General features: G+C 36.3%; 1 non-coding gene across 1 annotated transcript; it reads left to right on the plus strand.

Annotated features, from left to right (window-relative positions):
* The first annotated feature begins 13406 nt into the window (after positions 1 to 13406).
* Positions 13407 to 13513, plus strand: LOC141663195 (small nucleolar RNA R71). The gene has a single exon (XR_012551277.1). It is a non-coding gene; the product is annotated as a small nucleolar RNA R71 (small nucleolar RNA).
* Positions 13514 to 24368: the final 10855 nt, after the last annotated feature.

Genomic DNA, 24368 nt, shown 5'->3' on the forward strand with positions numbered 1-24368 from the left:
TTGTTTCATCAAGATTATAGTTGTCTCTTATTATTGTGGCCTTCAAATCCCATCTTTCAAGAAGTGCTAACAGGAATTTAAGATTTGAATCTTCAATATCATACTCTTTGTCAACTAGTGACAAATCATTCAAGAGTTTGGCAAATCTGTCATATAAATTAGTTAATGACTCATCAGGCTTTGAGTCAAAGTGCTCATATTCTTGAGTGAGTATAATCTTCCTGTTCTTGTTGATTGAATCAGTTCCCTGACACCTTGTTTCCAAAGCATCCCATATCTCTTTTGCAGTCTTGCATTGAATTACCCTGTTTGACATGACATTATCAATGGCACTATGCTGCAAGTGTCTTACCTTTGCATCCTTTGCAATCGATGAGATATCTTCAGCAGTGTAATCACTTTTCTCCTTTGGTACAGACTTTGCTGGCTGACCTACAACTTCCACAGAGAGTTTGGTTGGCATATGTGGTCCTTCATAAATCCTGTCGAGATATTCTGGATCTGTAGCTTCCAAAAACATAGCCATCTTCACTTTCCATATGGAATACTCAGAAGGTTTCAATATGGGAACTCTTATAGTCTCATATCGACTATGGGTTATGGTTTTTGGAGGTTCTTCAGTTTTGGTGGGCTTCGTTGGAGTTTCTTCTTCAGACATGATTATTTTTGGATCTTAAACTATTTGTGTGTTAACAGATAGCTCCGATACCACTTATTAGGTCACACACACTGCAGAAGGGGGTTGAATACAGTATTTAGCACAATCAAATTGAATATAAGAACTCAAGTAATAGAAAATAGATTTTATTCAACACAATAAACTCTGTTACAATATGGAACTATCCTCTCTCAGTGATGAACAAATTATCACGAGAGCTGCTAGGGTTACAAGGAATAATAACTTCGATAATGATAACACTTATAGTGTAAACCCTATGCCTCTGTTTATATACTACACAGTTACAAGATAAATTCTAATTAATATGGAATATAATTCTGCTTCCTAAAATATATCAACTAGTTATTTTTTCTTCCAAGTATTCTATTCTTCATAGAATTCTTTCTGTCTTAGTCTCGATCTTCTTTCCTTTCAATCAGCCGCCTATCTTATCTGAAAGTCATCTTAAGTCCTGATATTATCTCATGATAAATATCTTCTGATCACTTAAGTTCTGTAAACTTAAGTTCTGATATCTTAAGCTCTGTCTTCAGTATAAATGCTGATTTCCAGTTAAGTACTGATTTGTCCTGTTAAGTAAGATCTGAAAACTAAACACAAATCATATTACATATGACATTATCAAATATATCTAACAGAGTTAACGTGCGGGGACATTATATATCCAATTAATGAAATTATTAAAGTTCAAAGGAACCGATATTTTGCGGGTCTAATGATAGACTTATGTGGCGTGGAGTGAACGAAAAATTATAATTGTAAATCCCGTAAGAAAGTGATTATGTTTGAATTGTCAAAGTATCGAACGTGGAGGCACGATGCTAGAAATGCGAAACTTAATAGTAGGAAATTGGCATATTAGGAGAATTTACGAAGGCATTTCTCGAGGGCTTTTCGAGGTTATTATATGACTTGGATTTGGAATTGGTTACTCGAATGAGCCCTGAAGGTATACATAAGTGAAACGTGGATGGTGACCAACAGTATCATTCTTTTCTATAAGACGACAACATATATTCTCCTTGAATCTTGAGTAAGTATAAATTTCTTTCATTAATCCGTTCAATAAGGCAACAAAGAAGAAGAGGTTATTGTATCCCTTTTCAAATTATTCTTTCTTCAAAATATTTCTTCTAATTGAGACTAACAGTATTATGGTGTGACGTTTTGTCGAAATGATAAAGAGTATGGTGGGACGCCACCTAATCATGTGTTGTATGCCATATAGTACGAAAGACTGGCCATCTTAAGTACAAATATGGTTATCTCGGTTATATCCAAATCATTACTCATTCTTTCTTCCCAACTATAAATTTATTAATTTATGAGTCCTTCCGATTGTTATTGTTCCTTAAAAAGATTTTCAATCAGAATCATATACACACATTCCCTTATTGTGTAAGGTCTATTCTTTGAAGGTTTTAAACGAAATAAAATAATTCAGTATAGTAGCTGGAATTACATGTGGAGTACAAATATAATTGCAAGCCAATAAATGATGGACATTTACGTGCAAAGAAGAATTGATATGTAGATAACGTGGTTAGCATGAAGATATCAAATCAGGAACGGATGTCTGTTATATATCTTAGGCCCTTAATCAACTATAGGGGGGGGGTGAATACATAATCAACAGTTTTTATATTGACTGATAAAAACTTATTACAATCGCACTCTCTCGAAAGGATGAACAAATATCCTTGAGAGCTACTAGGTTATGCGAAAGATATAACAATATCGCAATGCTTATAGCATGAACCTAATCTGTACTTTATATAGAGCACAACTACCAATGTATAAGGAATCCTATTCTATTAATAACAAGGAAACCTATACAATTACTTCTGACAAAAAATCCTTCACCGCCTTGAGTTCCTGTTTCCTTTTCCTTCTCAAAGATCAACCGATGTGATAAGTATTGATTTCATCATCCGTTGACATCATCATCCGTTGATATCATTATCCGTCAATGTCATCATCATATATCGATGTAGTCATCATCCGTCGATGTCATTATCATCCGTCGATGTAGTCATCATCCGTCGATGCTTCTGATAGTTTCTGTTTGATATCATCAATTGCTTCTAACAATCTCCCCCAACTTGTTCATAATGGAAATATGGACAAGTTCCAATTGATGATGTCAAAACTGTCTAAATATAGGAATCAAGTATGCATATTCAATCTTGCTTCAGTGAATATCAGACTTTACTCTTCATCCTAAACCTCTTCTTTAACTTGAGCAATGTCAGAGGTTAATTCCACTTCCTCAGCTCAGAATGCTTCGAAATTTTTCCATCTTCTTTTTAACAGCATCTTTGGCTTTAGACTTTGAAAACTTTGACTTCTCTCTTATCTTCTCTTTTCCTTTAAGCTTCAAGTCAGCGATTACTGTAAATTGTGATCTGAGATCTTCTGCTTGACTAATTTCTCTTATAACTACACCTCTGGTTGGTCTGTTAGAAGGATCATCTTCATAAAGTACTTGAGAAATAACAACAATATCAGAATCTGCTATCTTCATGGAATTCTTGAAATCTTCCTCTATTTTCCTTAGCTCTTCAAGATCAACTCTTGGATTTTCTTTTCCACATATTCTTCTACTCTCCTTAGAATCAAATAATTAAATCTTTGGATCCTTGTAGAACATAGTTGTCTTTCAGAGTTTTAAGAAATTGAATTGCTTCAGCACCAACTTCTATCTCCAGAATACCTTGGTATTCATCAGCAATAGTTGTGACTTGCTAAGAAGATTTTTGCATTTTGTTGTCACAATCAAATCCTCAACTCTTCTTTTATTTTTCTCCTTTTGCTATCCTTATGTCCCCCTTATTACCTCCATCAGAATTTTCAGCATCGGTACTTGTCAATGACAACTGTTTGCATTTAGATTTAATAATATTCTCACCCTTTTTGGAATCATCACCAAGCAGTAGAGAAAGAATCAGCTCCATTGAATTCTGTACTTCTGTAAGTTGAGCAGACATTTGATCTTGTTTAGCTTCTAATCTCGCTTGACTGGCTTCAATTGTAGTTTTTCTGGAAACTTTTGGTGAAATTTGTTTCTGAATATCCTAATGAGTAGTCAGCTTTGAAACAATCAAAGATTCTTTAATCTGATTGATTTGAGTAGTAGTTGCTTCATGACCTGTGTGTAAGGATCTGACAACTAAAGTTGATGCTTTCAGATGATTCAGCATATCATGATTTGTAATCTTCTGTTCTGGTGTTTCTAGATGTACAACAACTTATGTTCTGGAAATAGAATACGTATTATCTTTCCAATGAGCATTCCAGAGATTATTAGAATAATCATTTTCTTTTGTAGCATTTAACACTTTTGGTTTCTGTTGTCTCACATGCATAGACATATTCAGGGAAGAAAAGATCATCCTCAGGATCTATAATAAAATTAGAAATATTAGCTTCTTTACCATCATTAGATTCTTCAACAGCAACCAGATTTTACACTAATAGCTGAACTTTATTATCAGCTTTAGCATATAGAATAGAATTAAAAATTTGTGCAGTATGTGATCCAATAGCTTTAGAAGCTTCCACATCTTCAGCAGTTAACTCCACATCTTCAAGTATTGTAGATAAATGAATTGGAGCTTCGAGATTTACTTCCAGAACTTCAGTTCCTGTAACATGCTGTGGTGATTCTGAAATGAATGAAACTTTATGAATGAACTGTTGTTCTACTACATCTTCAGCAACAACAGGGATTTCCTCAAGTGATGGTAAAGTAAAGTAAATGGACTATTTTTCAACAAAAATAGGGATTGTACTATGTGGTGGAATAGAAAAAATGTATGGACTGCAAGAAAGTATCAGTACTTAGACTTGCAGGGAGATTAATAGCCCTTGGTGTATCAGAGTGTTCTTGATGTTCAACAGACTACTGTTCAACATCTGTTTCTTTAGGACTCTGAGCACCTGCAAACATATAGCAAATAAACCTTAATCTCTCTATTCTTTTAAAGTAGTCTCACAACTCCTCACACCACACATCTCATGACTTTTAATAGTCAGAGCTTCCTCACAAGGATTACTAAATCTTATCTCTCATCTACCTCTCCTTTTTCCAGGAAGGATCCTGCCTCTCTTAAATTCTGTTTTTCTTTCAATCTTTTCACACATCTGTTAGTCGCTAAACACACGCTAATATTACACGCAAGTATACGAGTTCGCAAGTAGTATAAGATATAAATCAGATTCGATCCCACATAGACTGTATTGGTTAACTATCTAAATTACGCACCTAAGTAACAATGTATGGTTATTATTCAATGCTAAGACTATAACAAATTGAGATTGTTTATAACTAAGAATTACGCTAACAATTATAAGTTATCAGAATAAAATAGACTGGATTAATATATATATGACAAACATGGGATTCTAACTTCATTAAGTACTTTATCCAATAGCCTCATTATTCTCAACCTTAGCATGCAATGGTGATGACACTAATCAGATAACACGAAACTGATAAACGCCAACTTTCGTTACGCGAATACCATTCTACCAGACATCCACAAATGAGATAGAAGCTAAATAGGCACCAATTATATTGAGACCCTATATGTCTATAGAATTTCACAACATAACAGTTTAAGCACAAGTTATCTATCTTGATTACATAGGGCAAGTAAGATGGTTAAAATTATCTACTAATCATGCATAACAATATATGAACCTATGCTAGCATGACAAGTTCTAAATCCTTAAATTCACTTTCGCTTCATTAAGAATTAACACGTTATCTTATAAGTTCGCGACGCTCATAAGACGAATAAGCACAACCAAAACTAGGTTAACAAGAATCACCACACAATAAGGCATTAAATAAATCAACTAAAGAAATCCATATATAATTCCGCTAGAACCCCACGATAACGATTAGCCCATAATCGAACTCATCGCCAACGTGGGTTCCAATGAAATATGATATAGCAAACGTAGTCTTTATACGAATAAATAAAACTAAGTACACACAAGAATATAGGTTCAAAAAAATAAGAAACAAGCATCCAAATTATAACTCAAAACAAAGATTCACAAGAATAAACTAGATCGTCGTTGCCTTTGTTGAATTGTGCCAAAAGGTCTCTTGTCGTCTTCTCCTTCCTTTATATCTTGATTACATTATAAAAACGACCTAAAGTTATATATATATAGCATTCCATGCATTCGAAGGAGTCCAGAAATCGAATTATAAAAGAATCAGGATTTTTAATTCCCGACCCAGCGCGGCCGCACGCTTCACCATTGCAGGCGTGCTGACATTCTGCTCCCTGGCGCGGCCGCGGGCAACATTAGCGCGGGCGCGCCGACCTTCTGCCAAAAAACTTTATTTTTCTTTTCTTTATTCCTTGCAGCTTCGAGCTAGACTTTCAAGCTTTTATTCCAACACATCCTAAGCACCATATTAGCATCAAAACAATGCTAATTTGCCTGATTCAAGAAGTAAAGCCTGAAATGCAAAAGCACTAGAAAACACGTTAAAACACAAATAACTTGAGTACAAATACACCAACTCAAAGCTTATTAGAGCATAAATAAGTGTCATAAATGCCACTTAACACACCCCCAAACTTGAATCGATGCTTGTCCTCAAGCATAAACAGACTCAAAGAACAAGAAATAAAAAGGAATGAATGCAACTAATATGAATGCAATGATCCCCAAAGAATAACTAAGCCAATAAACTAGCAACACCTTAGCAAATGCAAGTATTCGTATAAAAATCCATCAAATCTCACCAATTAATCTACACACCAGAGACGTGCGTGTGTGCAAATGCTTACAGATATACTATTGCCACTAGATCGACAACCATAACTCACTACCTATCAAAAAAATCGCAAGTTTATAAACAGAATTAAAGCTAGACTCAAAATAACTTATAACACTTCAATTCTTATATCGGAGTTAATCATGGATTCATGCTTTTATTCAAACAAACAAAACGCATATGCTTATTTGATCGTGTAATGAGTGAGGTCCACAAAAGACTTATAAAATAACACCCATGTAACGAGCGTTAGGTTAGCGGATCCCAGACTATAAAGCCTTAGGTCACTAGGCACAAAATCTCCTAAGAACTTAATAACTCGAATACTAAAGAGCCCATTCGTGATCAATTATACATAATACACTTCTTTTTTTTCTTTTTATTTTCAAAACAATTTCTGAATGAGTGCGTTTCACTCCATCTCATTCAACCCTAGACTACTCATAAACATATGAGCCGACTACTAGCCAATTGACACCTAGCCACACAATTAGCAATGAAATCCAATTTCCTCCAATTCTTAAATATCCATGTCTTTTATTATTAAGAGAATACCCTAAATTCTAAATATAAACAAGCGATTAAACCTCGAAAAACCAACAAATCATGATTATGATCTAGCACTCTAGCAACCTATAAGACTTAGTGAAATACAAGTGTCTCTAGCATGCAAATCAATCCAATAATACCCAACATCACTAAATATGACATCACTACACTAGCATCAATATCACCAATTAATCGGAAAAATTATCTAAGGGAATCATAATATAATGCAAATGCATGAAACTACATGAATAAATCATCATAAAACTACAAAAAATTAATAAAAAAAACTACATGGCAAAATATATGTAACTATATGAATTAAACTATCTTGAACATGCAAACTATATGAGACTCACACGAACATATTCCTTAAACTACCACCCCCAAACTTAAAATATTCACTATCCTCTGTGAAGGTAATAGTAAGGAATCAGGAATACCTACTCAGAATCAGAATCCTCACCCTCAACGGGTGGAGTGTCAGGTGTGTCCAGAGGTGGATACACGGAATCCTCACCAAAGACTGGCCACTGGATGTTAACTCCCGTAGCTCTAAATGCAGTCTGAAGTGCCTGGGTGAGATCGCGTGCAAACTGATTGTGAATGTCGTGCATCGCATCCATCCTCCTTGCAAGACGCCTATACTGCATCGAACTCAAATCTGCTCCTCTATCTACTCCTGCTGCCTCATCCTGCCACTGCTGCTGCTGCGATGAACCAGCCTCCTCTCCATACTGAGCCCTCCAAGTTGCTCGCCGGGTATGCTGAGAACCTCCTGTTGTAGCTGCCTCCATAGGCACACCACATGACAGATGATCATAAGAGTAACCAAGCCCCTTATGATCGGGCTTCCCTCCATACCACTCAACCATGCTTTGCAGCGTAGAACTGTCAATAGGAGCACTGGGAAGCTGCAGCTGCTCATGTGCTGGCCAATGAACACCAAATGCCACGCACAACTTTGTCACAACGGACACAAACAGAATATCACCTGTAGTACTCCCCCTCAAAAATCTCAAGATCCCCTGATACATCACCATCCCCAAATCAATGTAATCGCCCTGCAGTATACTCCAAAGCAGATGAGCACGCTCCATAGTAATCTCATGCACATGCGAAGATGGCATGATGTTAACATAAATAAACGAGTTCCATGCCCGTGCAAACCTGTTCATGCATGAAGCAGGGAACGTGGAGTAATCAGTAGTGCCCCTCTTGAACTTCCAATGAGTCTCAGGTACATAGAGAGTAGCAACGATCAGATCCAAATCAAAGTCCTCCGGCGTCTTATCGTTTCAAGTGTCCTGACCCACCTTCCTCACAGGCTGCTCAATCACCCTCCTGATAGCCTCTGCACTATACTCAACCGTCAGCCCTCTCACCATCGTGAAACCATTCTTCTCCGCCTTGGCATTGGCATAAAACTCCCGCACAACACTCATGGGCACAACATAGGGAGCCTCACAAAAAGGTACCCAGCCCGTCTCCAAAATCATCTCCAACAGCTTACCATCCTTCCCGGATGGCAGAAATCCTCTCTCCTTAGTAATAGGCTTCGAGAGAAGCCTCGTATACTCCTCCTCAGCCTCAGGAGTGGCAAACCTAGGCCTCACACCACCAACAGATGATGAATCGGTGGTGCTACTTCCAACTTGAGTTCTCTATCTTTTGGGTGCCATCGGATTGAAAAAGAGTGAATAAAAGCTTAAGTGTTTAGAGAGAATATGTGTTTGAGAGTTTGAGAATTGGTGGAGAGAAGTTATGTATAAGTGTATATATTTATAGGTGTAGGGGTGTGAATTTGATAAAAAATAGAAGTGGGATTGATTATGGGAATCGTGGTAATAATGGAATTGATTAGGAGAGGCAATTATGGGGTATGGAAGAGTAAAAATCGGGTTTGAATTGATTTTGGAATAAAAATCCCGATTTTACCTTATAAACTGCCGCCTTAATTTTTTCTGAATAGGGACGCGGCGCGGACACGCGCTGAGACAGCGCGGGTGCGCTCTACTTCTGGAAAACCAGCGCGGCCGCGCGCTCTGCTACTGGAAAAATGGCGCGGCCGCGCGCTAGAACAGCGCGGGCGCGCCCAACTTCTGTACTTGGCCCTGAATTTTTTTGTTTTTCTAATTTTTCTGTGTTTTTCTCCTTTCTTCTTGCTTCCTCTACCTACTAATATACAAGATACTTGGGTTGCCTCCCAAGAAGCGCTTCTTTTATGTCGCTAGCTCGACGTAGAACCTTGAAATCAAGTGGACAATAAAACGACACTAACCATCTCGCGGTTTACCATATTACCATAATAATGCTTCAATCGTTGACCATTTACCTTGAATGCTTAGCCCGGATCATTCTCAAAAATTTCCACCACTCCATGTGGAAACACAGTTTTGATTATGAAAGGACCTGACCATCTTGACTTCAACTTTCCTGGAAAAAGACGGAGACACGAGTTAAATAAAAGCACTTGTTACCCCGATACAAATTTCTTGAGCATTAGACCCCGATCTTGCCACCTCTTGACTTTCTTCTTGTACATTTTGTTATTCTCATAAGCTTGAAGTCAAAATTCGTCGAGTTCATTCAACTGAAGCATCCTTTTCTTTCTAGCTGCATTCAAGTCCAAATTCAATTTCTTTAAAGCCCAATATGCTTTATGCTCGAGCTCTACCGGAAAATGACACCCCTTACCATAAACCAACTGAAACGACGATATTCCTAATGGAGTCTTATATGTTGTTCTATAAGCCCAAACAGCTTCATCAAGTTTCAAAGACCAATCTTTCCTTGATGGACACACTACTTTCTCTAAAATTCGCTTGATCTCTCTGTTGGATACCTCAGCTTGACCATTCGTCTGAGGATGATAAGCCGTAGCAATGCGATGATTCACATTGTATCTTTTCATCATAGTAGTGAACGTGCAATTGTAAAAATGCGACCCCTCATCACTGATTATGACTCTTGGAGTTCCAAACCTTGTGAATATCTGCTTGTGAAGAAAATTAAGCACCACTTTCGCATCGTTTGTTGGCAGCGCCTTAACTTCAACCCATTTTGACACATAATCAACTGCCAATAGGATATACTGATTATTGTAAGATGACACAAATGGCCCCATGAAGTCAATTCCCCAAACATCAAAGACCTCAACCTCGAGAAGCACATTAAGAGGCATATCATCCCTCTTGGACATATTACCCACACGTTGACATCGGTCACATTTCAAAACGAACTGATGAGCATCTTTAAACAATGTCGGCCAAAAGAAACCTGCTTGAAGAATATGAGCTGCTGTCTTTTCTCCATCATAATGTCCTCCATAAGCCATTGAGTGGCAATCTCGCAAGATCCCCCCCGTTTTGCTGTAAAGAATACATCTCCTGATGATTTGGTCAGCTCTTTGGCAAAAAGAAATGACTCATCCCACATATACCACTTCACTTCATATAGAAAATTCTTCCTTTGAGCATAAGATAAGTCGGGAGGCATGATGTTACTCACAAGGTAGTTCATAATGTTTGCAAACCACGGTTCTTCTTCGTGCACTCCAAACAGCTGCTCGTCGGGAAAAGACTCATTTATCAAGGTCTTATCCAATGAAGTAGCATTAGGATTCTCTAATCGTGAGAGATAATCAGCAACTTGATTCTCAGTTCCTTTTCTGTCCTTGATCTCTAGTTCAAATTCTTGGAGCAAAAGAACCCGTCGAATCAATCTAGGCTTCAAGTCCTTCTTCGAGACAAAATATCGAATTGCAGCGTGATCAGTGAAAACTGTCACCTTAGTTCCAAGTAGATAAGATCAAAATTTCTTAAAATCGTAAACAATAGCCAAAAGTTCTTTCTTCATAGTATTATAATTCAGTTGGGCGCCATTCAAGGTCTTACTAGCATAGTAGACCACATGAAATATGTTATTATTTCTCTGCCCAAGAACTGCTCCAGCTGCATAATCACTTACATCACACATCATCTCAAAAAGTTCATTCCAATCGGGTGTAATTATGACCGGTGCCGTAATTAGACTCTTCTTCAATATTTCAAACTCTATAAGGTACTCGTCATCAAACTTGAAAGGGACATCTTTCTCTAGTAAACTGCACAATGGCTTTGAAATTTTTGAGAAGTCTTTGATGAAACGCCTATAGAAACCCGCGTGACTAAGAAAACTGTGAATTCCCTTGACAGAAATGGGAGGTGGAAGATTCTCAATGACCCCCACCTTGGCTTTATCCACTTCAAGACCCTTATTAGAAACCTTGTGCCTGAGAATTATGCCTTGACGCACCATGAAGTGACATTTCTCCCAATTGAGAACCAGATTGGTCTCAACGCACCTCTTGAGGACGTGTCCATGATTTTGCAAGCATTCATCAAAAGAATCGCCAAAGACTGAGAAATCGTCCATGAACACTTCCATATTTTGGCCAATCATGTCAGAGAAAATGGCCATCATACATCGCTGAAATGTGGCTGGTGCACCACACAGACCGAAAGAAACTCGTCTAAAGGCGAATGTACCGAATGAATAAGTGAAGATAGTTTTCTCTTGATCTTCTGGAGCAATACAAATCTGATTATAACCTGAATAACCATCTAGAAGACAATAGTACTCATGACCAGCCAACCTGTCAAGCAATCTGATCAATGAAGGGAAATGGAAAGTGATCCTTCCTAGTGGCCTTGTTTAGCTTCTTGTAGTCCATACAAACTCTCCACCCCGTAACTGTTCTTGTAGGAATAAGCTCATTCTTCTTATTTGCTACCACAGTGATACCACCTTGATTGATGTGTAGAAGGATGGGACTTTCAATGTGTACGAAAGAATGTGTACCTTGATTGATTGAACCTTTCTCATGTGCCGAACATTGTAAGCTCACCCTTCTACACATCAATCAAGGTTCGGCCAGTTGCCAAGAATGGTCTCCCCAAGATAATGGGAATCTTCTTATCCTCCTCAAAATCAAGAATAACAAAATCAGCAGGGAACATGAGTTCATCCACCTTGACCAAGACATCTTCCACAATACCTCTCGGATACGTAATAGAACGGTCGGCCAACTGCAAGGTCATATAAGTTGGTTTAGGATCAGGTAAGTTCAATTGCTTGAAGATTGACAAAGGCATCAGATTGATGCTAGCTCGCAAGTCACATAAGCATCTGTCAAAAGACACTTTCCCAATAGTACATGGAATAGTAAAGCTTCCTGGATCTTTAAGCTTTGGAGGCAACTTCTGTTGTAACACATCACTGCATTCCTCCGTGAGAGCGACAGTCTCTAAATCATCTAACTTCACTTTTCGAGAGAGAATACCTTTTATAAACTTTGCATAACTAGGCATCTGCTTGAGAGCCTCAGGGAAAGGTATGTTGATGTGAAGTTTCTTGAACACCTCCAGAAACTTCTCGAATTGCTTGTCTAGGTTTTTTTTCTGCAGCCTCTTAGGAAAAGGCGGTGGAGGATAGATCTGTTTCTCCCCTGTATTACCCTCAGGCAGAGTATGTTCAATAGTAGTCTTCCTTGGTTCCACTTCTTCATCCTGCTGCTCTACTTCTTTCTTAGCTCCAGCTTTTTCAGCCAACTCTTGAGTTTGTTCGGGGTTAGCAACCTTCCCAGACCTCAAAGTGATTGCCTTTACCTGCTCTTTAGCTTCCTTCTTCCTTGGAACTTCAGTGTCACTAGGTAGTGTACCAGGTTGATGATTTAGCAAGGCATTGGAAATTTGCCCAATTTGATTTTCCAAGGTCTTGATAGAAACAACTTGTCTCTTGCACATAAGCTTCAACTCCTCCAATTCAGATTTTTCATTTGCTTACTGCAGCTGGAGTTGTTGTTTTGGTGCATACTGCAGTTGCTGAAAACCTGGGGGGTTATACTGCTTTGCTGAATACTGATGATAAGGCTGTTGAACCACGTTCTGAGCATTGCTCCAACTAATATTAGGATGGTTGTGATTGTTTGAATGATAGGTTGCTGGCATAGGTTGCTGCGATCGCTGGAAGTTGCTCACGAACTGAGCTGATTCATTAGAAATTGCGCGCTGATCAGTCTCATGGGCACCAGCACAAAGCTCACAGACATTAGTGATTTGATTAACTCCATAAATAGCCAAAGTGTCCACCTTCATTGTCAAAGCCTTAAGTTGGGCAACGATAGCAGTTGCTGCATCCAACTCCCGAATTCCTGTAACTTTTCCCCTAGTCAATCTCTGGGAAGGATTCTGGTACTTATTAGCAGCCATCTGTTCAATAAGTTTATAAGCTTCATTATAACTCTTAGCCCACAAGGCTCCTCCTGATGCTGCATCAAGCATGGGCCTAGAAGTAGGACTTAATCCATTGTAGAAACAATTGATAATCATCCAATCAGGCATGCCATGGTGTGGGTACTTCCTCAGCATTTCCTTATATCGGTCCCAAGCCTCACACAGAGATTCTCCAGTTTGCTGTGCAAACTGGGTAAGAGCATTCCTGATTACTACTGTCTTCGCTATGGGGAAGAATTTAGTGATAAATTTTTGAGCAAGATCTTCCCAAGTTTTGATAGACCCTGCCGGTAAAGGGTGTAACTAGCACTTAGCTTTGTCCCTCAGAGCGAATGGAAAGAGTCGTAGCTTGATAGCATCTTCAGTCACACCATTGAACTTGAAAGTATCACATATCTCGATGAAATACCTGATGTGCATGTTGGGATCTTCGGTAGGAGAACCACCAAACTGAACTGAGTTTTGTATCATCTGGATCGTGCTTGACTTGATCTCGAAAGTGTTAGCCGCGATGGCTGGTCGAATGATGCTGGACTGAATGTCATTAATCTTAGGCTTATAATAGTCCATCAAAGCATTCAGATTTCCTGCTTGATCACCCATAGCTACTACAATTGGCTCTTCAACTTTCTCTTCTTCTTCTACCTTCTTTTCTTCCTCCGAAACTTCCCTGCGAATTACCACAAGTTCTTCCTCGGCTTTATCCAGTGTTCTCTTACGAGTACGCGAACGCGTATGCATACACCCTCGCTATATAACCTGATCAAGACAAGGAACAAATAAGTAACAATATCCGAGTCACTGAACTTTAACGACCACTGATGGAAAGCACATAAACTAGTAATTAACACTGCAGTCCCCGGTAGCGGCGCCAAAAACTTGTTAGTCACTAAACACGCGCTAATATTACATGCAAGTATACGAGTTCGCAAGTAGTATAACATATAAATCAGATTCGATCCCACAGAAACTGTATTGGTTAACTATCTAAATTATGCACCTAAGTAATAATGTATGGTTATTATTCAATGCTAAGACTATAACAAATTGAGATTGTTTATAACCAAGAATTACGCTAACAGTTATAACTTACGAGAATAAAATAGACTGGATTAATATATGTATGACAAACATGGGATTCTAACTTCATTAAGTACTTCATTCAATAGCCTGATTATTCTCAACCTTAGCATGCAATGGTGATGACACTAATCAGATAACAGAAACTGATAAACGCTGACTTTCGTTGCGCGAATACCATTTTACTAGACATCCATAAAAGAGATAGAAGCTAAATAGGCACCAATTATATTGAGACCCTATATGTCTATAGATATTGACAACATAACGGTTTAAGCACAACTTAGCTATCTTGATTACATAGGGCAAGTAAGATGGTTAAAATTACCTACTAATCATGCATAACAATATATGAACCTATGCTAGCATGGCAAGTTCTAAATCCTTAAATTCACTTTCGCTTCATTAAGAATTAACACGCTATCTTATAAGTTCATGACGCTCATAAGACGAATAAGCACAACCAAAACTAGGTTATCAACAATCACCACATAATAAGGCATTAAATAAATCAACTAAAGAAATCCATAAATAAATCCGCTAGAACCCCACGATAACGATTAGCCCATAATCGAACTCATCGCCAACATGGGTTCCAATGTAAACATGATATAGCAAACGTAGTATTTATACGAATAAATAAAACCAAGTACACACAAGAATATAGGTTCAACAAAACAACAAACACGCATCCAAATTACAACTCAAAATAAAGATTCACAAGAATAAACTAGATCATCTTCGCCTTTGTTAAATTGTGCCAAAAGGTCTCTTGCCCTCTTCTCCTTCCTTGATATCTTGATTACATTATAAAAACGACCTAAAGTTATAAATATATATAGCATTCCATGCATTCCCATGAGTCCAGAAATCGAATTATAAAAGAATCAGGATTTTTAATCCCCGACCCAGCGCGGGCGCGCGCTTCACCAGCGCGGGCGCGCTGAGATTCTGCTCCCTGGCGCGGCCGCGCGCAACAGCAGCGCGGGCGCGCCGACCTTCTGCCAAAAAACTTTATTTTTCTTTTCTTTATTCCTTGCAGCTTCGAGCCAGACTTTCAAGCTTTTATTCCAACACATCCTAAACACCATATTAGCATCAAAACAATGCTAATTCACCTGATTCAAGAAGTAAAGCCTGGAATGCAAAAATACTAGAAAACGCGTTAAAACATAAATAACTTGAGTACAAATACACCAAATCAAAGCTTATTAGAGCATAAATAAGTGTCATAAATGCCACTTAACAACATCTCACATAATTAGGCTAAAAAAGATTGTCCTACAGAAATAAGAGATGGCTAAAGAAGGGTGATCTGTGGTCATACAACTAGAGGTAGTCCTTAAATAAGGTCTAAGAGTAATTATACCAACATGATTTATATATAAAAATGTGATAAATGCTGAAAGAACTAGATCAAAATTTAGAATAAATGTTGATAAAGTAATAACAGTATTTATACCTTGTGAATACATAATTTAGCTCACAGTTGATACTGTGGTTATGACAGTTATTGTTCATCAATAATGAGTACCTCCATTTGAATTGGAGAGGATTTGATCAGGTTACTGTCATGTACCATGATCTCAAACCTTGTTCTTCTTACAAAGAACTAACACTTGAATGTGTTTATTGAAAGCTATCACAGAGTCTTCAGTAAAAAATGATGAAACCACTGTGTCTCTGTTAGTATCATTAAGATCTACCTCAGCTTGTACTCTCTAACCAACTAAATGTTGTTTCTGAGTGGTGAACACAATTCAAAAATTATGTCACTTGATTTTTGGCAACATTTGAGAAGAGAATTCAAGTGTTTTAATTGTGAGAAGAAATTTAAAATTTAAGATATTTAGTGTTAAGAAAAGAGTGTGAATAACTATCTTGATGAGAAAAAAAAGTTTCAAAGATTTTGAATAGAATGTAACACTCAAAGATAATAATCCTTATTGACTAAGAATTAAATCTTCCATAAATTTCTTCTTTAACAACAGTTACCTCTTGCAGAATGCTCAATCCGTATTGAAGCGATCATATGAACTTAAACAGAGATTAGTTTATTCACATGCACTATTAAAAACATTCGAAGTTTAACATGCAATATTAGATTTGGATATATCATTTAAAAGCATTTAAGCACACACAAACAAGAAAGTAATCAAATAAGATAGCTAAGAAGCTTAAAGATTTTCATTAAACATGAAGAGGATGAATACAAAGCAGAATCATAAAAAAGTCCTAACACAAGCTAGAAACTATTCCTAGAAACTATCCCATCTTAGACTTCTTCAGAGCTTCTTGCTTCTTCATGGCTTGGCAGTGATAAATTCTACTCATTGTGCCTGCAAAAGAGATGATATTCTCTTGCAGTTCGAGAGCTGCTTGATGAGCACATTCCGCCAGTTCAGCACCGAGTTCTTCTTTAAGAAGAACTTTTGCGGTAAAGAAATGTAGTTCCAACTGATCATCCTAAGAGAGATTATCATAGACTGAATTTGGAAATTCAGTTGGGTGATAAACTTCACCACTATTACGAACCTTAAATCCGTATGGATCGAAGTACATATTTTTATCACTAGGATTAAAGATCGGCAAATAACATCCACCGATGCGTGTGTAAAACTAGAATTGAGCCATTTTTGACGAGTAAGGTTGTGAATAGAGTATTAAGAAGATGATGAGTTGAGTATGAAAAAGGCAGTGAGAAGTTTTGAGAGTGGAAGTTTATATTTATAGAAAAGAAGTTCAGAAACTGAAGAGACTCTTTGATTAACCAACTAATTATTGACCATAATTCTTGGGCCTTGTTGCTGGGTTCTCTTGTTAGCCTTGTAGTGTTGTTTTTTTATTTTCCCTTTTTGTTTTCTCTTGAAGCTTGTTTCGAGAGTTAAAACTCAAAGGTCTTCTCTTTATACATTCTTTCTCTTTTTATATAATTTACGAGGCTTAGACCTCATTTACCCAAAAAAATATAGGAAAATACACGATTATGCATATCTAGGTAAACAAAAAGTAACCTCTCTCTTCAGATCCCTATTCCCAATGTAAATACTCAAGTATTACAAGATACTTGCATCAGTAACTAACCCATTTAATAAATTAAAAGATATTCCACTATCTCACTGTATAATTAAAAATACTGCTTAATAATTTATTTCGAAAAAGTTCAAAATAATCAATGAAGTATAACAATCAATCAAGTTTTGATCATTATCAGTATTTTAATTACGAATATCAGGACTTATCAACTACTGACAGAACCTATTAGTTAGAGCAAGTTTAACTAATAACAGAATATGTAAGCAAAATCAGTAGTTCATCATGCAGTTTTCACATAAAATCATTTAGCACAATTTGCATGTTATCATGGCATCAACATTTAGCATAAGAAATAGAGCTAGTGTTTCATATCAGGCCCTTGGAGCTTGCTTCAGTCCATAGAGTGCTTTATCCAGTAAGTAGACATGATCTGAATACTTTAGATCAATGAACCCTGAAGGCTGTTCAACATTAACTTCCTCTTCGAGTTCTCCATTTAAGAATGCACTGTTCACATCCATTTGGAACACCTTAAACTTCTTGTGAGCAGCATAGGCAAGAAAGATTCTTATTGCCTCTAGCCTTGCAACTGGAGCAAATGTCTCATCATAATCAATGCCTTCTTTTTGTGAGTAACCCTTTGCATCTAGTCTTGCTTTATTCCTTGAAACTATTCCCTCACTGTCAGTTTTGTTTCTGAACACCCACTTTGTGCCAACTACAGATTTGTTCTTTGGTCTTGGCACAAGTGTCCAGACTTTGTTCCTTTCAAATTCATTGAGCTCTTCTTCCATTGCTGTGTCCTAGTCAGCATCTTGCAGAGCTTCTTCAACCTTCTTAGGTTCAGTTTGAGATAGAAAAGAATGGTAGAGACATTCATTCTGAGTGGATTTTCTTGTTCTTACACCACCGTCAGGGTTTCAAATGATTAAGTCAGGTGTGTGTGACTTTGACCATTTTCTTGCAGATGGAAGTTGACTCTTTGAAGATGAACCTCCCCCTTGATCCATGAACTTTCTGTTATTTCTTTCATTAGTACCACTATTATTTCCTGATGCTCCCCCTGAATCAGTGTTCCCATTGTTATCAATATTTGACTCATCAGAATTTAAAGAAGATGAGTCTGATGATCTTTCTACTGACGTCTCTTGAGATAAATCACTTGTTGTAGTCTCTGGATTTGAGTTATGTTGCTCCCCATCAACATATGCTTCAATTTCAGAAGAATTTCCACTGTCCTGTGAAATCTCAGAGCTTTGAGTGATATCAGGTGTTACTATATCAGAGTCAGGATCTAAAAGTTCAGCATAAGGTACTTCATTTTCAAATCTCAATTTGTCATGGTCATCTGCATCTTCTAGACCTGTTATCTTCTTGTCATCAAAAGATACATGTATATATTCCATGACTGTTCTTGTGCTCAGATTGAAAACTTTGAAGGCTTTTGTAGTCAACGGATAACCCACAAATATTCCTTCATCAGCTTTCAGATCAAACTTAGTCAGCTGCTCCGGATGAGTTTTGAGAACAAAATACTTACAACCAAAAATATGAAAGAACTTCAAATTTGGCTTCTTTCCTTTCACCATCTCAAATGGTCTTTTTCCATGCTTGTTGATCAATGTTGTATTTTTTGTAAAACAAGCAGTTTGCACAGCCTCAGCCCAGAAGTAGGTAGGCAATCTTGCTTCCTCCAACATGGTTCTTGCAGCTTCTATCAGAGTTCTATTCTTTCTTTCAACAACTCCATTTTGTTGTGGAGTTCCAGGAGCAAAAAACTCTTGTTTTATCTCCTTGAGTTTGCAGAACTCTTTCATAGAGCTATTCTTGAATTCAGTTCCATTATCACTTCTGATGATCTTCACTCTGTATGTTTGTAAGAATCCAAATTTTTGACATCGATAAAAGACCTTTATGAATAGTAACCTTACGGTTTAATAAAAACTTTTATGACCACACCATATACGAGTTTTTAATTTAAGATTCCGAGTTGATATTGTGATTATACGTACTAAATGAGTGTATGTAAACGCTATTAGTTTTCGAAGAAAATAAGCTTTGAAAAACGACCGTATCTATGAACCATCAAGGATTACTAAAAACACAATATAATTACAAATTTAAAATCCTACAAATTCAAATCCAAATACGATAATTCAAAACGTAAAGAACGTATAAGAAAGGATTTACACCGCGAACCATTTACGAGAGTTTATTATGAAAACGAATAAGTGATCGCGCGAAAGCGTAAACGAATAAATAAACGTATCAAACCAAGCTAACTATACAAGGTAACTAGAGTGAGAAACTAACCATGGTTAAGTACCCAAATAGTAACCTAGCTAAATAGGAATGATAACCTAAAAGCTAGCAAATAGTAACCAAGTACCTAAACTAAGTAGTATAGCTTGGAAACTAGGATGGCTAGCAAATATTTCTATTGATTTAGTAGTACTAGGATATATACAAGATCATATATCACAATCTTTCACAAGAAGCATCCAAGAAAATCACAAAAACTCTCTCTCTCTCTCTCTCTCTCTTTAAAACACAATGCTGATTTCAAGAATATCATGGAAAGAAAATTTCATATCTCATGTTCTACTAATTCAAAAATCACCAAATTTTTACCAAACCTCTTTCATATCATGGGTAAGTCACAGACAAAATTTCAAGCCCATCCATGGTGTTTCCAAATTTATAAAAATGTTTGAAGTTGAGGGTGAATAGTAACTCCGAATATCACTAACTTGTTTTCTTGATTTTTCATGAAAGTTTAAGGCTCTTAAACTAGACCAAGGCTTCATCAAGGATCTTAGGACTTTATTAAGTATGAACATGCTTCAAGGAAGGTATAAACATTCATCCAAACTTTTTTAAGTTTTAAGTTTCAAGAAAAGTAAGGATCTTGGATATAAGTATGGTTTTGATGATTAATTTAATATTTTCTTGATGTTTAGTTAATTAGTATTAAGGTTGATGTTTGTTGCCTCAAGAAAATTATTTTCTTGAGATGATGATATGGTGGTTGTTGATGGTTTCATAATGATTTAGGACGTAAATGAAACTCGAATCGTAATCGTAACCTCGTTAAAATGAACAAATCACAACTTAAGTTTTCTGCAGATGTTCTCGACTGTATAAACTGTAGTTTCTTGAAAGGTAAACTTTATTATGATATAAAATTTTATGAGGATCGTTTAGGAATTTGAATCGCTTGATTTCAATTTACGGATCAAAAGTTATGACCGTTCTAGTAAAAATGATTTGCTCGACAAAAACTGCTACAAATTACGAATTTTATAAATAGAAACGATTGACTTAAAAATATTTAAAAATCAAGAAATTTTAAAAGAGATTAATAAGTAGATTTTATTAACTTCCATAAAAATTTCAAGTAAAAATATTAATTTTTCAATTTTATAAATATGTCGGAGTCGAGGTCGCGCGGAGTAAAAACACCCAACGCAACCCACTGTTGGAAAACTGTCACTTTGGGATTTTCACCCCTGTTACCAGAAAACCATTTTCAAATGATGTGTTCTAAATTTTGTCTAGATTCCACACGCGAAAACGGTATATTAATTGAGTTAACGGTTTGAGAGATATCAACGTTTTAGTGAAAGCAGTTTGAATAGTAAAACTCCGTAGTTGACCGAACTTTTGAAATACTTTTCACCTAATTAAATTCATTTTATCAAAATGAAACTTTTATGATAAATATTAAAAGAACTCAAGAAGCTCTTCGAGGTGATTTCGTATTAAAATATTAATTTTATGATTTATTAAAAATGTTAGAGTGCGAGTCATATAATAGTAATATTCGGTAAAGTCAACTCTAGAAGACCACTTTGACTGCCTGTTTCGACCAAGGATTGATTCTTAATTCGAGTCGATCAGATATTGAAAATTATGAATTATTGTACTTATTAGAAATATAAGTCGGTGATGGGATTAGGAATACTGATTAAGATTATTATATTTGTTGATTAGAAAACCTGGAACGAGAGGAAGTCGGAGAACGTATCTTGGACTCCAGTCAAGTTTTCAAACCCTACCTTTTAAAACTGGTGTGTTATGTTTACTTTCAAATAAATGCTATATATACATGATGTTGTATTATGATATTTTACGAATTGTGATTATTAATATCATACGATATGTTAATGATTTTGGTATATGAATATTACCGAATTTCAATAATAATGCTAGAGAGTAGCGTTGTACATATGAGGTGTATATTTTAGACCGAGGATCAGTCCGTATAATTTGATGAAAACTCGGGAGTATTCCAGAGGTGTTTTATTTAAGAATATTAACGCTACAGTAAAACATAATGTATATGTTGTAAGACCGAGTATCAGTCAGTTTTTATAAAGTATAAACTCCAGAATTATCCCGGAGATGTTTTGGGACGATTGAAAGTCCGTAGCTATTTTATGCCAAGGGACTCGATGTCCTCTTGCGAAATATTAAAGTATCTTGAATTTTATTTAAAAATGATTTCTAATGATTGTATTCCCTAACTTTATTTAATTACCCGAGCAATGAATATTATTTCAGATATTCATTTAAAAAAAGGGAGAAGTATTCTCCAACGTTTATTTTATTTTAAAACCAATTATATTATATATATTAAAGATTAATATAATTACTTAAATATAAATTAGTTGAGGAATATTATTTCAAATATTCTTTTAAAGAAGAACTATTCGAGGTTTAATTATTTAATAATTATTATTTAATTATTCAATATTTATTAAATGATTTAATATTATTTAAAAATCATAAAACCTATTTTAAAATATTTTCCGAGTTTCTAGAAAGTCATACTAATACTTTCAGATCGTCGAAGAATATTATCTCGACATACCTTATATATTTTGACTATAGTTTCAAAAGAAACTCCCCCTTATTTATTTATCTGTTGACAATGGTCAACTCACATTACCTTAGTACTTGCTCCGAAATTTTTTGAAAGTACATATATATATATATACATATGAGATGAGTTGTTTCTATCAAAAAACAAAATGCTTGGGGAACTTCGATGTGCTTCGAGTTCTCGAGATATGATAGGATTCTTCAAAGGACTTGGAGGGGTAGACTCTAGTACTATGTGTACTAGGGAGACTACCAAAGATACTGCAGGCGAAGGTACTCTGTGTACTCAGGAACTTGTGAAGTATGTGTATACCTAAAATGGGACACGTAGCCCATATACGACAAGGGTGATAACCGGGATATGAAGGTGTCATCCTTCTACTAGTAGAAAATATTACTATTTTTCCTATTACGACTGATCATCGTATGCGGTGGCTCCAGCGAATGTCCTATTCTTCCAATTGGAATTGGGATGCAATACCGTAACCCAAGCCTAGGTGTTGGGTTTACCATTAATGTATTTGCAGACTAATAAGTCAATCAAAGAATTGTTTTGAAAAGAGGTGTGTATCACCAAGAAAACTACTTTGAATAAATACATATTCATATACGGATTATTATAATTTCTTTAACAGTCTTTTCATATTGTTGACTATTATGTCTGAGCATTATTGCTCACTCTTGCTTTCTTTTAAATGCCACAACACAAAAGATAACCAGTATGTCAGTGTGGGACTTAGTCGCTTGCAGTCATGGGGAGAATCCCTGACAGCTTTGTCTCAGGTGGGCCAGAGTATCACATAGGTATAAGATATAAGTCGTAATTATTATAACTTCATGTAGAGGTTACAAATATGTTGAATATATTTAAGATGTCATGTCTAATATGTTTCATGTTTAGTTTTCAGATCTTAACAAACAGGAAATATCAGTTCTTACTGGAATCAGGACTTACTGGAAGTCAGGACTTAAGGATATCAGGACTTAGATTATCAGAAGATAATATCAGAAGATGGATATCAGAACTTAGGTACTGGAGGACTAACAATTAAGGAAGGATGCTGATTTACAGGAAAAAAGATCGAGACTAATACAGAAGAAGATATGCATGGAAAGAGTTAGAGGACTAGAAGAATTGTATAAGATATCTGATTGATATATTTTAGGAGACAGAATTATATTCCATATCAATTAGAAGTTATCTTGTAACCGTGTGTCTATATAAACACAGACATAGGTTTACACTATATGTGTTACGATCATCGAGAAGATCATACATTGTAACCTAGCAGCTTTCGTGATATTTGTTCATCACTGAGAGAGAACAGTTCCATTGTAACAGAGTTTATTATATCGAATATATCTGTTTTTTGTTACTTGTGTTTTAATCGATTTGATTATATTCTACACTATATTTAACCCCCTTCTACAGTGTTGTGTGACCTAACAAGTATCCGAGATATCTGTTAACACACATACAGTAAAGATCCAAAACAATCATGTCTGAAGAAGCAGAAAATCCCATCAATCCCTCCAAAACTGAAGAAACTCCAAAGACTCAAACCCACAGTTGATATGAGACAATCAGGGTTCCCATGCTGAGACCTTCTGAGTATCCCATATGGAAAGTGAAGATGGCTATATTTCTGGAAGCTACAGATCCAGAATACCTTGACAGAATTTATGAAGGACCGCATAAGCCAACCAAGCTCTTTGTTGTAGTTGCAGATCATCCAGCAAAGACCATACCAAAGGAGAAAAGCGAATACACAACTGAAGATATCTCATCTATTGCCAAGGATGCAAAGGTAAGGCATTTGCTGCATAGTGCCATTGATAATGTCATGTCAAACAGGGTAATTCAATGCAAGACTGCAAAGGAGATATGGGATGCTTTGGAAACAAGGTGTCAGGGAATTGATGCAATCAAGAAAAACAAGAGGGCTATACTTACTCAAGAGTATGAGCACTTTGACTCAAAAAGTGATGAGTCATTAACTGACTTATATGACAGGTTTGTCAAACTCTTGAATGATCTGTCACTGGTGGACAAGGAATATGATATTGA

This window comes from Apium graveolens, chromosome 5 (assembly GCF_009905375.1).
Source record: "Apium graveolens cultivar Ventura chromosome 5, ASM990537v1, whole genome shotgun sequence".
Taxonomy (NCBI): domain Eukaryota; kingdom Viridiplantae; phylum Streptophyta; class Magnoliopsida; order Apiales; family Apiaceae; genus Apium; species Apium graveolens.